At 34.0% G+C, this 16335-nt stretch overlaps 1 protein-coding gene across 30 annotated transcripts in view; it reads right to left on the reverse strand.

Annotated features, from left to right (window-relative positions):
* Positions 1 to 16335, reverse strand: part of BAZ2B (bromodomain adjacent to zinc finger domain 2B) — a 390894-nt gene that overhangs the window by 198226 nt on the left and 176333 nt on the right. For 25 of the 30 annotated variants that reach the window (XR_010839121.1, XR_010839120.1, XM_067026151.1 and 22 more), the window contains one exon: positions 4098 to 4140. The exons of 3 other annotated variants lie outside the window; for them this stretch is intronic. The gene's annotated coding sequence lies outside the window, so the exon portion shown is untranslated. Of the gene's footprint in view, positions 1 to 4097; positions 4141 to 5374; positions 5544 to 16335 lie in introns of all 30 variants that reach the window. 2 more of the 30 variants (XM_067026131.1, XM_067026134.1) reach the window with 1 other exon arrangement.

The following is a 16335-nucleotide window of genomic DNA, read 5'->3' on the forward strand; positions in this document are numbered from 1 at the left end:
TTTAGCCATCTGTAAAATGTAATAATATGTCTTCTAAAATTGTTAAAGGCTCAAATAGAAATCACCTAGTATCTTAATCCGTGAATAAATAAATAATAGTTTTGTTCTTCCTTCCTAAATGCTTGTATAAAAATATATTTCTTTTAAAAATATTTAATGGAAAAACCGTAAGTAATATTAAAATGATTAACATTAAAAGAAACTTCGGGGCTTCCCTGGTGGCGCAGTGGTTGAGAGTCCGCCTGCCGATGCAGGAGTCACGGGTTCGTGCCCCGGTCCGGGAAGATCCCACATGCCGCGGAGCAACTAAGCCCGTGAGCCATGGCCGCTGAGCCTGCGCGTCCGGAGCCTGTGCTCCGCAACGGGAAAGACCACAACAGTGAGAGGCCCGCATACCACAAAAAAAAAAAAAAAAAAAGAAACTTCGCTAGGTACTTAGCACTTACCAAACTTCTCGGTTTGTAAACTCCTATAAGATCTGACCTTTAGGCTCATTTACTTCCTCAAATTTTACATTTCAACAATATTGAACTAAAATAGTTACATGTCCCTGAACATATGTTCTTTCCAATCTATATGCCTAGAGTAAAGCAAAACCAGGTTTGGATCAGGATCTCACACTATGTGACTTTGGGCAAGTAACTTTACAGATGGATGATGATGACTATGACAGGGGTCAGCAGAATTTACCATGTCAGCCTCTGTGCTGCGCTTTTCTTATAAGCATTTTTTAATTTAATATTCACAACACTCCTGATGTATAAACATTACTCTGCTTTAGAGACAAAAAAACTGGATCTTAGACTATGTAACTGGCTCAAGATCAAAACAGCTATATAAATATTACAGCACAAACTTAAAGGTTTTTCTGACCCAGTTCCTCTTCTTAACCATTATACATGTTACTTCCCTTCAAATTCTCTGGATGTTGGTTTTCTCATCTGTTATATAAGGGGAATGTGGCACAACCTAAACTTTTCTAAAGTTCATTCTGGCCTTTTAAGATATTGGTATTCTAGTGAGGTCTGATTCTTCCCACCCCCCAAAAAGCACACAGTATCAATAGATCTAATCAGCCTCCTTGCTGGAACTTATGTAAGTCAACAAAGTTATCATTACTATATGTAATGTAGAAAGTAAAAATCCATACATTAAAACGTACAGATGAAAGGATCACAATGTGTAAGTGAGGTAAATTTGGATATATCCCTGATCTTTACTGTTGATGTCCTACCCCTCTCATATCAATAAAGGAGTAAACCATAACATTAAACAAGTAAGAGGGAAGAAAGGTAACTACTATTTATAAAAATCCTTTTAAATATATGCATAAATCATTTTCTGCAGATACTGAGACACAAAGAGGCTGACTTGCTAAAGGTCATATACACAGTCTACAGCGGCATCAGTACTTGAACTCGCTCTTTCCTAACTACCCTGCTTCCTATGGTTCAATTTTGGATATGCATGTATTAATTTCTTTGTTTCAATTTTAATATAAGAAAACTAAAGATACTAATTAATTTAGTTCTTTCTGGGGTACTTATGATTACTAGCAAACATTTGCTAAATACTCATTTGCTGAGTACAACTGGAAAATACATATTAAAATATGCAGAATACAAGGGAATATATGTTATCAGTTACATAAGAATAATAAAAATCACCAAACTACTAAGAAGGGAGAATCACTTTCAATTAGGATGATTAGGAAAGGCCTCAAAGAGATGATTACATGTATACAGGGCTTTAGAAGGGAGGTTTGATTTCATCAGGAGAAATAAAAGCCTGAAAAGGAAAAAGAATATTCTAGGAAAACGGAATGACATGAATGTAAGTATGGAGACAAAATGTATACTCAAGGTGGAGTACGTCGTTCACATTGCATAGAATGTAGGATTCTTCTTCTTGAATAATAGGATATTTGTCTGGGAAATATGTTAGAGCCAAACTGAGGAGGGGTCTTGAATACCAAGTTAGAAAGCCTGAATTTGATCTTATAAGAAATGGAGGGCTTCCCTGGTGGCGCAGTGGTTGAGAATCCGCCTGCCGATGCAGGGGACACGGGTTCGTGCCCTGGTCCGGGAAGATCCCACATGCCGCGGAGCGACTGGGCCCGTGAGCCATGGCCGCTAGGCCTGCGCGTCCGGAGCCTGTGCTCCGCAACGGGAGAGGCCACAGCAGTGAGAGGCCCGCATACCAAAAAAAAAAAAAAAAAAAAAAAAAAGAAATGGAAAGTCACTAACCATCTTCAGGTAGAGAAATAAAAGAATCAGAGCAACGCTTTAATAAAGTTCAACTGAGGATCATATATAGGCTTCAACAGAATTGATGATGGCCTGGAGGAAAAGAGATCACTTAGAAGATCTTGACACTTCAGAGAAATGTAACGTAAGGAGTAAAAACAGAAATTCTCCTGAGTTCTGAAAATTTCTGAAGAAAAAAATATATAAGGTATATATTATATATGAATACTTCAGCTCCAGCTCTGAAACAATCTATAATAGCACCTCCCTAACCACAGCATTCTACTCTTTCAGTTCTTTATCATCTCATTTCACCAGCTTATCTACCTCTGACTAGTCTTTCTCCATTTTCTCTGAATATATCAGCCCTTCCCTGGCCTCATTTTATTCCAGTCCCATGGTCAACATTTGAACTACTCTCTCAATACCCTCAGCCTGAATCAGTGATGAAATCTACCCTCTTCTTGACTCAAGGAACTAGAGAAAGCCTCACAACCCGGATATTATTACACAGGATTTCTATTATCAGTCACTTATGAAACTCTCAAATGAATACTTCTTAATTTTTAACTTATTTAACATCTAATATTATTGAACACCACCTCTCTTCCCGAAATTCTTGAATTCAGAACAGTTGCAACTAAGTGTTCTCTTAATATTACCCTAAAAATGTACTGAGAGTTAGCATTTTTAAATTTAAAAAAACCACCTTTTTCATCCAATGCTAATTTTAACTTCCTTGATTATAAAACATTAGATGCAAAACAGAAGGTTACTACAGAAATATGTTAATATTTTGTTGTAAACCATTCAGTTAGGGCAATAAAGTTCTGATTAAGAAAAAACAAACAAGCAAAGAGCAACAAATCAGAGATAGCTAAAATGCTCCCTTAGGAAAATGAACATGCCATAAACATCTGTAGACTCAATGATGATGATAAAGCCCTTAAAAATAAAATAAAAGTTGTCTCTGGCCTCTGAAAAATGTTAAATTTAACAAATGTACCAGTTTTCCAAAAAAATGTTAAAACATTAAGATTTTATATACACGGAATAACATTTCTGATAATTACTGCTTCTAAATGAACAATTAAAACGGGATTTAAGAAGCAGATTAACTGAGTAAATAATTTACTCAATTTTCTTCCTCTGTTACTTAAAAGGAGTTTTCAAAAATGCTGTAAAATTTCAACACTGCAATTCAGATTTTAATAGTTAGAATTTTCTAATAATGTACATCAAGGCCTTGGATAAAGTTTTTCTTTAAGTACATATTTCCTCATACACAGTAGAAATTAACACTTTAAATAAAATTAAAGAGGAAAAGTTCAGTTTCTTAAGAGAACTATCCTTTTCAACAACTCTCCATATTTGGAAGACTGTTTATAAATCATTTAAATATCAATGAAAAATGTAATCAAGAAGTCTAAGATTCCTTTCGATGCTGTTTTCACAGTCTTTCCTTAATATGTGATTACAGTCCCAAGTAATTTTATTTTTGTAATTTTTTTCCTAATGTGAAGTCACCTTAAATGTTTCATGCCATATTTTAATAAAAACAGAAACTAAAAAGATGATGTTCAGATTATGATTCACACTGAAATATGTTAGTATAATTAGGCATATAATTTCAGTTATAAATTAAGTGTAATTTTCATTTAAAATGTTCTAAAATCATTTAAATAAGTGTTTAAATAACTAGAGTGTGAGATGTGAATCATTAAATGTAAACATTTATTTGGCCCTTGAAAGAAAGAATAACAATTTAAACTCATAAATATTTTCTAACTTAATCTCATTCTCAGAGAAAACAAAACATCCTTAAAAGCTTAATTATCATTTTAGTCTTACTGCGATCAATGTGGTCAATCTTGTGACATAACTGTTGAGAAATCTGCAATAAGAAAACAGAAATAGCATTCAGCTGAATCATACTTGAGTAAGTAATTTCAGAAACTAAAAAGTTTGTTTAGAATATTTGTCTTTCTTGATGCCATAAGTCATATTTAAATTAATCTAAAATTGTCAGGAAAAGTACAATTAGCATGACACAAATAAGCGTAAAACACCTGGAGTTTATTGATAGGTCATTATTTATTATAGTATGGTAAATTATGTTTTGTTATAATCAACAACACCCCAGGATTAACATAATATAACATATTAGTAAATAAACTATAGGTCATTTGGGTTAGTTTTATTTGTTTTCAAATATTTACCGAGAGGAGAATCACAGTGTCTTAAATATACTACAAAACAAAAGACAGCCAGGTATTGTTTACCTTTTTCTCTATGATTAGATTAGCAGTTCAGTCTATGGCCAGAACATCATCTACTTATTATCAATTAATAGGAGAAGTTGCCTCATGCTAATCCTTATGAACCGTGTCAAAACTATTAAAGATTGAAAATATCATTGGAAAGGAACTATACACTATAAACCCAGGGGAAGTTATAATTTAAACTATTTCCTAAGCTATATATGGGTTAGAGTTCTTACTCCTGTCAAATCTAAGCTTTTAGAAATCTCTTTATTAACAAGGTATGATTTAATTTAAGGTGAACTTTTAAATGTTTAGTGTTAAAAAGTAATACAATGTTAATGGTGTTTTAAGATTCATAATTAGCTTTCATGTATTATTTCATCAGATCCTCATAACAATTCCTTCACAGAAGTGGGAAAGAGGTATTTCTCATTATATACTCAGGAAAATAGATATTGGGGAGGATACATGACTTGTCCAAGCACACAGAACTGAGTTTTCCTTGGTTCCTTTTTTATCTCACACCTCCCATCCAATCTATCCTGCCAACCATTCTTCCTCATTCTTTCCTTAATTCAAAACACTTATTACTGCTTTTTACCTCACTAGTTCAAGATATTGCTCTCCAATATTACTATTATAGTCTCCCTACTTCTATTCTTAACTTAGCAACAAATATATCAGCTCACAACACTCCCTTACTCAAAACTGTCCAAAGGCTTTTCCATCACTTAGGATAAAATCCATAATACCTACCATGGCCTATTAGTCCCTCTGTCACCTGGTCCCCTGACTACATCTCCTGTCACTCTCTCTCTACTATGTTCCAGTCACAATGACCTTTTTGATACTCTCCAAACATACCAAACTTGTCCCTCTTCAGGGCCTTGACATTTGCTGTTCTCTCAGTCTGCAGCAACTGTTCCCCAAATCTTTGCAGGACTGGCTTTCTTATTTCATTCAGGTCTGATAACAAATGCCACCTCCTCAGAGAAGCCTTCTCTTCTCACCAGAGACGGTTTTCAGCTGTAAGCTGCATGAGAGAAGATCACTAGAGCACTAGTATAACAGCTGGAACCCAACAACTACTCAAGAAAGAGCTGCTGAATGAATGAGTGAACAATTACTTACTGATTTCCTACTGCATCCAGCACTATGCCCAGAGGGATATATAAATAAAAATGCTTACAATTTCTATTTAAGGAAAATATGCCATTACCAACTTTGTATACATTTTTAAAAGTCACTGCAGGGAGATTTTGGGAAGCTCAAGGGAAAAAAAAAAAAAGGCAAAGCGGGGTTGGTGTGAAAGTGGATGTAGTGAGTTAACAGGTGTGATACAATGAGGGTCTGGATAGTGCAGATGAGTACAGACAGAATGGGAAACCCAAGATACATCTTACATGGAGAAACAAGAGGACGTCATGATAAATTAAGTACAGGAATGGGGACAGCAGAGAAAGATTACCAGGGACACAATGAAAGAAACCTTTAGTGGTAGGGTGGAGTGACTTTTATTTTGGACAGTAAGTAAGCCCAATGTTACCACAGGCTATCCAAATGGAGATGCTTCTCAACAACGGGTAGATATTGCCATTCAGAATAGTCCAAAGTTTAAAAAATCAGTCATATAAAAAGTACAATTCAAGCCAAGAGAGTGGATGAGTTTACCAAGGGAATGAATATAAAGAAAAGAGAAGACTATCCAACAGAATTTGGGGGATACCTATAAATAAGGCTCATGGGAAGCAAGAGAGGTGACACTGTATGGTGTTTTGTTATGTTTTAAGTCCAAGAAATAGAGAAATGGAAAATACACTAAAGGCAAAAGAGGAAAGATTTCTAAGGAGGAGAACATGTTAGCTTTAAATGATGCATGGAGGTATAAAAGAATATAAAACCAGAAACTTATTCTCTCCAAATTATCTATGTTCCCACCATATCAAATCAGATCAGAAAAAGGCTACATAGATGGAATGCATTACTCTCTGTATCCAAAGACCTGCCTTCAGTGAACTCCTTCCTAGCATTATGTTTTCAACTTCAATCAATACAAAAATAAAACAGGCTTGTGATGGTAAAGAGTCAATAAAAAGGCTGGTGAAAGAACCAAATATACTTTCTATAAAACTCTGTAATTAAAAAAGCTATTAAATATTTTTAAATAGTCACATTCAAATAATATAAGTAACTGAATAAAAAGATAAATGTTCTATTTTATTTTTTATTTTCTTGGACAAAAACAAGACAATTAAGACTAAATCTATAATTTAAAATGCATACTTGATTTAAAGCCCTAATCCTTAGAGTATAAAATTCTAGTAAAGGCATTCCTTCATCATGGTAGCAATTTTTACACACAACTTACTGGATATTTGCAAATGCATGAGAAAAAAAAATACATGAAATTAAAACGACACTAGAGGTTAAAGTCAGACAAATCTTAGGGCTTCTCATAAAAATCCTGGGTGGCTTTTACAATGAAAAGGTAATTCTTTTAAATCATCTTGAAACTATGAAATATATTCAAATTAGACATATAAAAAGTAATATTACATTTTATGAAAACAATTCAACTAATGTATTGGTTATGTACTTTTCTCCTACCAGACACCATCTTAGTAAATAGGCACAGAGAAAAATCTCAACTATATTTACCAGTTTACCAACTATATTTACTATGTTTCCAGTAGTTAGCATGTAACCCTCTATTTTTCTTCTTCCTCTGCCCCAAATGGAAAAAGTCTTTCCTTATCTAATCAATTTTAGCATACTCAAGACTTTACTTTCACTTGACAACCTTACATAAGTTTCAATATATACAGCGTAAGGATATTTATCCCTACCAAGCTTATTGAAAAGATTCAAAGGAATAAATGAATTAAAAATCTACTGGCTTTTTCTCACTCTATTCAATCTGAACAAGGAAATATATGCTAATTAACCCTAAAATTCATTTAAAGTAATAGTCACTAAAATGTTTAATCATTAATTTATATATCAATTTAATGTTTTCTCTGTGTTTTATGCTCATTTCAGGGTGTGGTTATATAATAAAAATTATCTCTAAAATTTACATATGAAAAGTAATCTCATAAACCATATGCTACTGGTAGGCTATTTCAGTTTTGCAATCTTGGATTGTAGACATGGAAATTCTGTCTTTATCATTCTCTTTTTAGGAATCACAACTATGCACAATTTGGCATAAGTTTTTAAGGTTAATAACAAACTTTACAAAAATCTAAACATGCTTCTACCATCATCTAGCTATTTTGAATCCTGTCTATTATTATTTTTTTTTTATTACTTGGGGAAATTACTTGGTAGGAAAAAAATCCCATGCTTTGATTAGCAATACTTTAGGGGGTAAGGATACTTGTAAATAATAGGAATCTATAAAACCAGAGAAACTGATAAAAATGTGATCTACCACTAATGGAATACATATCAATATCCATGTGATGTGGGTCCCACAGATAAGGGAAGCCTGACTGTACTATGCTGCTTTATATAAGAGACTTGTGCATCTACAGATTTTGGTACCTGTGGCAGGTCCTAGAATCAATCCCCCACTGATAGCAAGGGACAACTCTAGTCTATACAGAGCTGTGCAATGGAACTTAAAGCAATAATGGAAAAGTTTACTATCTGCACTGTCCGATACCTAGCCCATAGCCAAATGTGGTTATTGAGTACTTGTAATATGGTGTGACTAAGGAACTGACTTTTAAATATTAACTAATTTAAATTTAAATTTAAGTATCCACATGTAGCTAGTGACTACCATGTTAGCGCAACTAGGCATTTCTGAAACTATATTAAGATCAAAGTATAAATGATCCTCCTAAAATATTTGAAAATTTATTTTCTCTATTTTTTGTAGACATAGGGAAAAAACCCTCAACTGTGTTGGGCAGAATATGTTCCATTCAGGAACAGTGCTCCAAATTTGGAGGGAAATTATTTTATCTTCAAATAACTTTCAAGTTTATGTTGGGTGGAAAAGAAGGTTTACTTTATTGCAGAATTCTTAATGTACCATAGTGCTTATAAGAGGAAATAGTCTTAGATTTTGGAGAACTGAGTTTTAAGTCTCTTTAAATTTAAATCTAAATCAGCTGGGTAGAAGTGGTTTACTTCATCTATTCATGCACTGTTATACTAAAACCTCAACAGAACTTAGAAAAAAAAGAAATTTATTTTATTAACAATTTTAATAGTTCTGATCCTTGGGAACCTCTTTTGCCAACAATTATTTTCCCTTTCTTATTACGTTTTAAGAAAAAAACATGAGCAAGCTTTAACAACAAGACAAGAGCTTTATTTAACTAAGCACATAATACGGTATGAATGAAAGAAGCCTGCGGTCTAGTCTAGAGTGGGCATATAAATAAGAGACTTTATATAACATTAATAGAAGTTTTGTTAAGCAATTTTGTCAAATTATAAAAACACCAATCAATTTAGATACTTTATCTACAAGCAACAAAGCTCTAAAGTGATAGAAATCATTTCCTGACCCATACAAACAGTTGACTATGTTGGCGTCTGGCTAAAAGTTGTTTTTCTGATTTCATGGGAGGAAGACATCGAAGGAAAGAAAACAGGCAGCTTGAATGGACAGCTCCAATTCCAAGCAGTATTTTGGCACATAATACTCACTGAATGCCTTCTGTCCTCAGTTTCACCTGTAGGTCTAAGCAGGGTATTCAGTAAAATATTAGATGTGCATCTTCCCTTAATGTTCAGAGAAGCTGTGAAGGCTGGAGTTCCAATGATTCCTGCCACTGCACATTAATCCATGCAAATTAATCCAATCCCTCCCAGATACCGAGGGACGACTGTAATTCAACACCTGCTGTTAGAAAATAACCAGAGCCCACTATCTACACTAGAGATACCCAGGAAGTTAAAAAGTGATTACTCTATAGCCTCCCAAGAGAAGTCTAGAAATAAAACAAATGATAGTTTCTCATTTTAAAACACCAAACTTGGTCATATCACAACGTAAAACAAAGTGAGCTTCCCCTTAAGAGAACTGCTTTAAGTATTAAAGAAAACCAAAAGCAGAAACAAAAAAGTTGTAGTTCTCTTTAAGAACTTAAAGAGATGATTTACCACGATTCTAACTTTTTGCCACTCTTTCCAAACTACTATTCTCTTCAGCTAAACTACTTCATACTAAACTACTAAATACTACTTCTGGTAAAACAAAATATAAACAGATGGCATTTAAAAAAGCACTTCTTGGAGAAAACTCTAATTTGAAAAGATACATGCACCCCAATGTCCACAGCAGCACTATTTACAATAGCCAAGACATGGAAGCAACCTAAATGTCCATCTATAGATGAATGGATAAAGAATATGTGGTACATATATACAATGGAATACTACTCACCCATAAAAAAGAATAAAATAGGGACTTCCCTGGTGGCACAGTGGTTAAGAATCTGCCTGCCAATGCAGGGGACACGGGCTTGAGCCCTGGTCCAGGAAGATCCCACATGCCGCGGAGCAACTAAGTCCATGCCCAACAAATACTGAGCCTGTGCTCTAGAGCCTGCGAGCCACAATTACTCAGCCCATGTGCCATAACTACTGAAACCTGCACACCTAGAGCCCATGCTCTGCAACAAGAGAAGGCACTGCAATGAGAAGCCTGCGCACTGCAACGAAGAGCTGCCCCTGCTCGCTGCAACTACAGAAAGCCTGCGTGCAGCAACGAAGACCCAACGCAGCCATAAATAAATAAATAAATTTATTTTTTTAAAAAAGAATGAAATAATGCCATTTGCAGAAACATGGATGGACCTAGAGACTATCATACTAAGTGAAGTCAGACAAACATGATATGATATCACTTATATATCTATATAAGTGGAATCTAAAAAAATGATACAAATGAAGTTACTTGCAAAACAGAAATAGACCCATAGACATGGAAAACAAACTTATGGTTACCAAACAAGAAAGAGGGGAGAGGGATAAATTAGGAGCTTGGGATTAACAGATACACACTAGTATATGTAAAATAGATAAATAAGGTCCTACTGTATAGCACAGGGAACTATACTCAATATCTTGTAATAACCTATAATGGAAAAGAATCTATATGTACACTTTGCTGTACACCAGAAACTATCACAACATTGTAAATCAACTATACTTCAATAAAAAATAAATATAAAATAAAATAAAACAGCACTTCTTGTATTATCAGTGATTTTACATTTCTTATAAAATAAAATTACATTTCTATAAATTACTAAAATATATCAATAATTTCACTATTCTTACTACAAAAAGCTGTCATTCCCTCAAAATATATCATGTCATTCATTTGCAACACTTGTCCTTACTGTTATGTGTGATTGAAACTTCTCTAGAAGAGTTATAATTCCCACAGGTTAACTTACAAAATTTTTAGACAACTAAGATAAGCCTTACTACAATGAAGTTTAGCTAGAGCTCAGATGGCAACTTTATAATTTTGCTGATAATAAAAACCACGCAAACAAAGCACAACTGGCCATTAAACTTGGTGAATTGTTTTTTAATTTAAGTATATATAAAGCTGTATGTTTTTCTAAAGTTTACCACCCTATTCTTTCAATACTAATTAGTACCTCTCAAAATCTTTACTCCCTCTTCATGGGTTTCTGCTTTAGAGCCATAAATGGGCATCCAGTAGAGGAAGAAAGTGGTAGCACTGTCAAGAGGTGTTGAAACACTCTTGAGGCTAATATATACACAATATCCAAAAATGAACTAATCACTTGGATGAAGTAATATAATGAAGGGCTTCATTTGAGAAAAATTATATGCTGTTTTGGCTGTATTTTTATTTCTCTAAGTTTTTTAGGGAATTCAACTCAAATTGTAGCAAAAGAGAGGTAAAGCCTTTAGGAATTACTATTAACTAAACTAAAATACATTATTTGAATATAAATTTGGGGGAAATTTTAGTTTTTATCTAAATTAGAGTCCATCTCAGTCTTGTCAACAAATGCCAAACGAATAATTTGCCACTGATAAGATTGCCTTGAAAAAAACCACCTTACTTGAACAGGCTAGCAATCAAGACAAACATAACGCTCGTAGTTTTATAAAGGTTTCATGTACCATAGCTAAAAGACTTAAATGAAACTATTCCACTCCAAACCGTCAAAGATCCAATTCAGATTATGGCTATGAAGACTTGGTGAAGCAATTAAGCAATCTAACAACATACAATCAAAAAAATATATTTCGGGCTTCCCTGGTGGAGCAGTGGTTGAGAGTCCGCCTGCCGATGCAGGGGACACGGGTTCGTTCCCCGGTCCGGGAAGATCCCACATACCGCGGAGCGGCTGGTCCCGTGAGCCATGGCCGCTGAGCCTGCGCATCCGGAGCCTGTGCTGCGCAACGGGAGAGGCCACAGCAGTGAGAGGCCCGCGTACCGAAAAACAAAACAAATATATATATATATATATATATATATATATATATATATATATATATTTCATTAGATAAAACAGATAAAGTTGCCATCACTAATAATACTAGATTTCAGATAATACGCATTTTACTCTTTTCTATTAAAAGAACTTTGCTATGAATATTTAGGGACATTAAGTAATCATTACTGCTATTTTACTTTTCCTGAGAATTCTTAGAATGATTTCATCATAAAAAAGAAATCTGGTCTAATGCTTTCAACAGGAACTACATTACCCTGGTCCACTTTCAAAATTTTGGCATACGTGCATAAGATACCTTAGGCAATCTCTTAGTACATCAGTTTGCCGTGCCATAAGTATCTATTTCACAAGGATGTTGTGAAGTTTTAGTTAATTATGCTTATAAAATTTTTTGAGGTATACAGATGAAAGAGAGGTGTAAAGCTCAGATCCAATTAATTGCTATGTAGTTGATGAAAAAAATGCCACTTAAAAGCATTTATTAGTAACAACATGGATGAGATGGAGAAGACTTGGGTAGGAATGTTTGGTGATGGCGGTAGTGATAGTGTTAAGAAATCAAGAATTTGGTTTTGGCAAAGTACCCAAGTGAAAAGTTTCAGAAAAAAAAAAAAAATGACATGATTGACTGTGACAATGCTGCTGGGAAAACACTTAACCTAAGGACTGAGGAATGACCGTTGGATTTAGCTAGATAAACTTCACTGGTGCCCATGACACAAATGTCATCAGAGTGGTGTGGACAAAAGCACTGAATAGGATAAGTAAAGCAGAGAAAGTGCAATGAGGATGTAGAAGCAGCATATATGGACAACTCTTTGAAGGGGTTTTGCTATAAAAAACTGTAGAGAAACAGCACTGTAGCTTGAGGGGGATGTGGGACCTTGAAAGGTTTTTGTATTAAGATGGAGGAATACTACAGCATGTTTATATGCTGATGAGATGGATTTAGGGAAGGAAAAACTGCTGATAGGGAAAATTACAAAAGCAAAATCAATGATTACTAAGCACTTAATAAATGTATAAATCTGTCCTTGCTGCTAGAAATGCAAAGATAATAAAGACATGAACTAATTTAATAATTCTATGGAAACTATTAAAAATGATAGGGGAAAATACCACATGTAATTAAATTAAAAATCCTTTAGAAACAGTATTATTTTGTAATAGAGGCTGCCATGTTAAAAATATGAAAGCAATGTTGACATATTTTATGATGTGACAGCAATGTCCTTCTAAGCTATACACATGCAGCTGCACAGTATAAAAATAATGCCATACACAGCTCTTATTTGATTATGCACAGTGGGGCTTAAATAGGATCAATGTTAGACAAAAAGTATAGCCAGCAATTTCAGAAAACATCTCCACCGTATTTTCCCTTTTCCCTCCTCTGTATTGACCTATTTCCACTTTTGGATTTCCAGCACCCTCCTATTCTATAACTTATTACTCTATTCAAAACAGAAAGCAATTCATATTATCAATCATTTATACAAATGTTTATCATTTCCAAAGTTTCATTCTTTTTGCTTATTACTTCCTACCATTTTCCCCTGCCTCCTTAAAAAAGTTAAAACTTAGATAGTTATAAAGAATTTGAAAGTTATAAAGGCAGTTACTAATTACATATTAGGGTAAATTAATCAAGATAAGTTACTCAAACACATTTGCATTTCAGGCTTTTTTCCCTCTAATTATAACATCCTTTATCTCTGTATATTTTTATACCCTGTCCTGTTCTAAAATATGAGTTAATAAACTAAGGTGAGGTAAGCTACTAATAAGGTACATAATATCCATAATAAAAATAAGAACCTGAGAGTGAAAAAAATAAGATCAGGCCAAGAGGTTAGTTTCAAAACTGCATGCCATAAGGCCCTGTACTCTTTGTTGCTGAAGGATGAAATATATGTCTTTGAGTTTCCTGATAACCAATGCAAAGAAGAAATGATTGTCATATGCAGCTTTTGCTTGTATATATTATTCACAGTACTCATAAGTGAAAAGAAATAATTTTCTTAAAGAAAGCACAGCTCTTTTTGTTACTGTGACCTGAGGAAAGTCGTTCTATTGAGTGGTCAAAAATATTCCAGCAATAAACAAAATAATGAGTTTTTTTCGTGTTTGTTTGTTTGTTTGTTTTGGCCATGCCACATGGCTTGTGGGATCCTAGTTCCCCAACCAGGGAATATTGAACCCAGGCCACCAGCAGTGACAGCACAGAGTCCTAACCACTGGATCACCAAGGAATTCCCAAATAATGAGTTTTGAAGAACTAGTTCTTTAACTTCCCTCAGAGATTGGCCATTGCCATCATACTACAGAGCATTTTAGCAGCTAAAACAGCATGGTTCAAGTATGTCACACATAAGTTTAATTCCAGGATAAGATATGAACAATACAGAGCAGTATTCTACATGTTTCAGGTATTCTTCCGCCAAATATTAAAACTTTAGAAATCACAATGAATTTTTTTAGATTGAGATACAATTCACATAAAATAAAATTCACCATTTTAAAGTGTACACTTCAGTGGTTTCAGTATATTCATAATGTTGTGCAACCATCACCACTATTTAATTCCAGAACATTTTCATCAACCCAAAAAGAAACACCATACTAATTAAGTAGTCATTACCTATTCTCCCCTTCACTCTCTCTTCCAGCCCCTGGCAACCACTGATCTCCTTTCTGTCTCTATGAATTTGCCTATTCTGGACATCTCATATAAATGGAATCATATAATATGTGAACTTTTGTGTGTGGCTTCTTTCACTTAGCATGCTTTCAAAGCTCATCCATACTGTAGCTTATATCAGTACTTCATTCTCTTTTATGGCTGAATAATATCCAATTATATGCACATTTTACTTATCCAGTCATCAGTTGATAGACATTTTGGTTGTTTCCACTTTTTGGCTATTATGAATAACACTATGAACATTCATGTACAAGTTTTTGTGTGGACATACATTTTCAGTTCTCTAAGATATATACCTAGAAATGGAAGTTGGGTCATATGGTAGCTCTATGTTTAACTGACTGAATAATTGCAAAACTGTTTTCCAAAGCGGCTGTACCATTTTACATTCCCACAAACAGTATATGAGACTTCCATATACTCCATCCTTGCCAGCACTTATTTTTCATTGTTTTTGTCTTTTTATATTTCTTAGTAGATATGAAGTATTATCTCATTGTGGTTTTGATTTGCATTTGCTGATGTCTAATGATGTTGAGCACCTTTTCATGTGCTTATTGCCATTTCTATAACTTCTTTAGAGGAATATTCAAATCCTTTGTTCAGTCTTTAATTGTGTTATTTATCGTTTTTGTTGTGGCATTCACACTGTGAACACTGTTGTGTTCAAAATGAATTTTTAAAGATTGTCATCTGTTACCAGTTTTTAAATTAAGAGTGACAAACATAAAAGATTATAATTTGTGAAAATGAAGATGGCAGATCAAAACTACTTTGAGACAGAATACACATCTCAATATCATAAGGATCTATTGTATAACATTAATGTCAACACTAAATCCTTGCACTGCTTGCAAATTCTCTTCCTCTTCACCATCAAATGTACTACCTAGTTAATGAACAGTTGATATCCATAAGGAGGCATATTGTTTTAACATTCAACAAAAACTGGCAATTGTCAAATAATCAGAAAAAGAAGGGGAGATAATAAAACAGCTTGGAGTTCAAAAGAAACTAACAAAATAAATGGATTACAGTCTGAAAAAGTAACAGCACATAATAATTGCATGCTCACTGAGTTCTTATGCAGACTGAAAAGCTTTAAAAAAATTAAAAGCTCTCTTATTTGGGACTTTAAAAGCCAAATGCTGGCTTGATTTTTTTCGACAACGTCCAAGAATATGCCAGTGCCTGTATTACTCTAGTTTGAACAGGTAACATTTTTCTTTAAAGTTCTAGGATTAGAAAAAAGTACCTTACTGATCATCAAACTAGTTAACCAGATTCAACAAGCAGTTGGAATTCATTGTAAAAAGGACAGTGAAAAGAACACTTCTGAGTTTCCTGATTGTGATTATTAGGAGATGGAATTTGAAACAAACATAATACAGAATTTGCTAGGAGTAGAGGACAAGATCATGAAAAGCAACTAAGATTAATTACTTAAATATCTAAGTTTTATTAGACTTAATTTTAATTCACTTCTGTCATACTAAGTTTTACTATGCTACTTACTCTTTTTTTCCTTATATTAGGGTTTCCATGACCTAACCCCTCACATTACTTGGCACGCTCTCTGCTCTACTTAGTGATGCGCAGGCAGCATTTATCAAGTAACAATGAATATACATCATCATAACATCATAACAAACATG

Source organism: Kogia breviceps, chromosome 2, assembly GCF_026419965.1.
Source record: "Kogia breviceps isolate mKogBre1 chromosome 2, mKogBre1 haplotype 1, whole genome shotgun sequence".
NCBI classification, from domain to species: Eukaryota; Metazoa; Chordata; class Mammalia; order Artiodactyla; family Physeteridae; genus Kogia; species Kogia breviceps.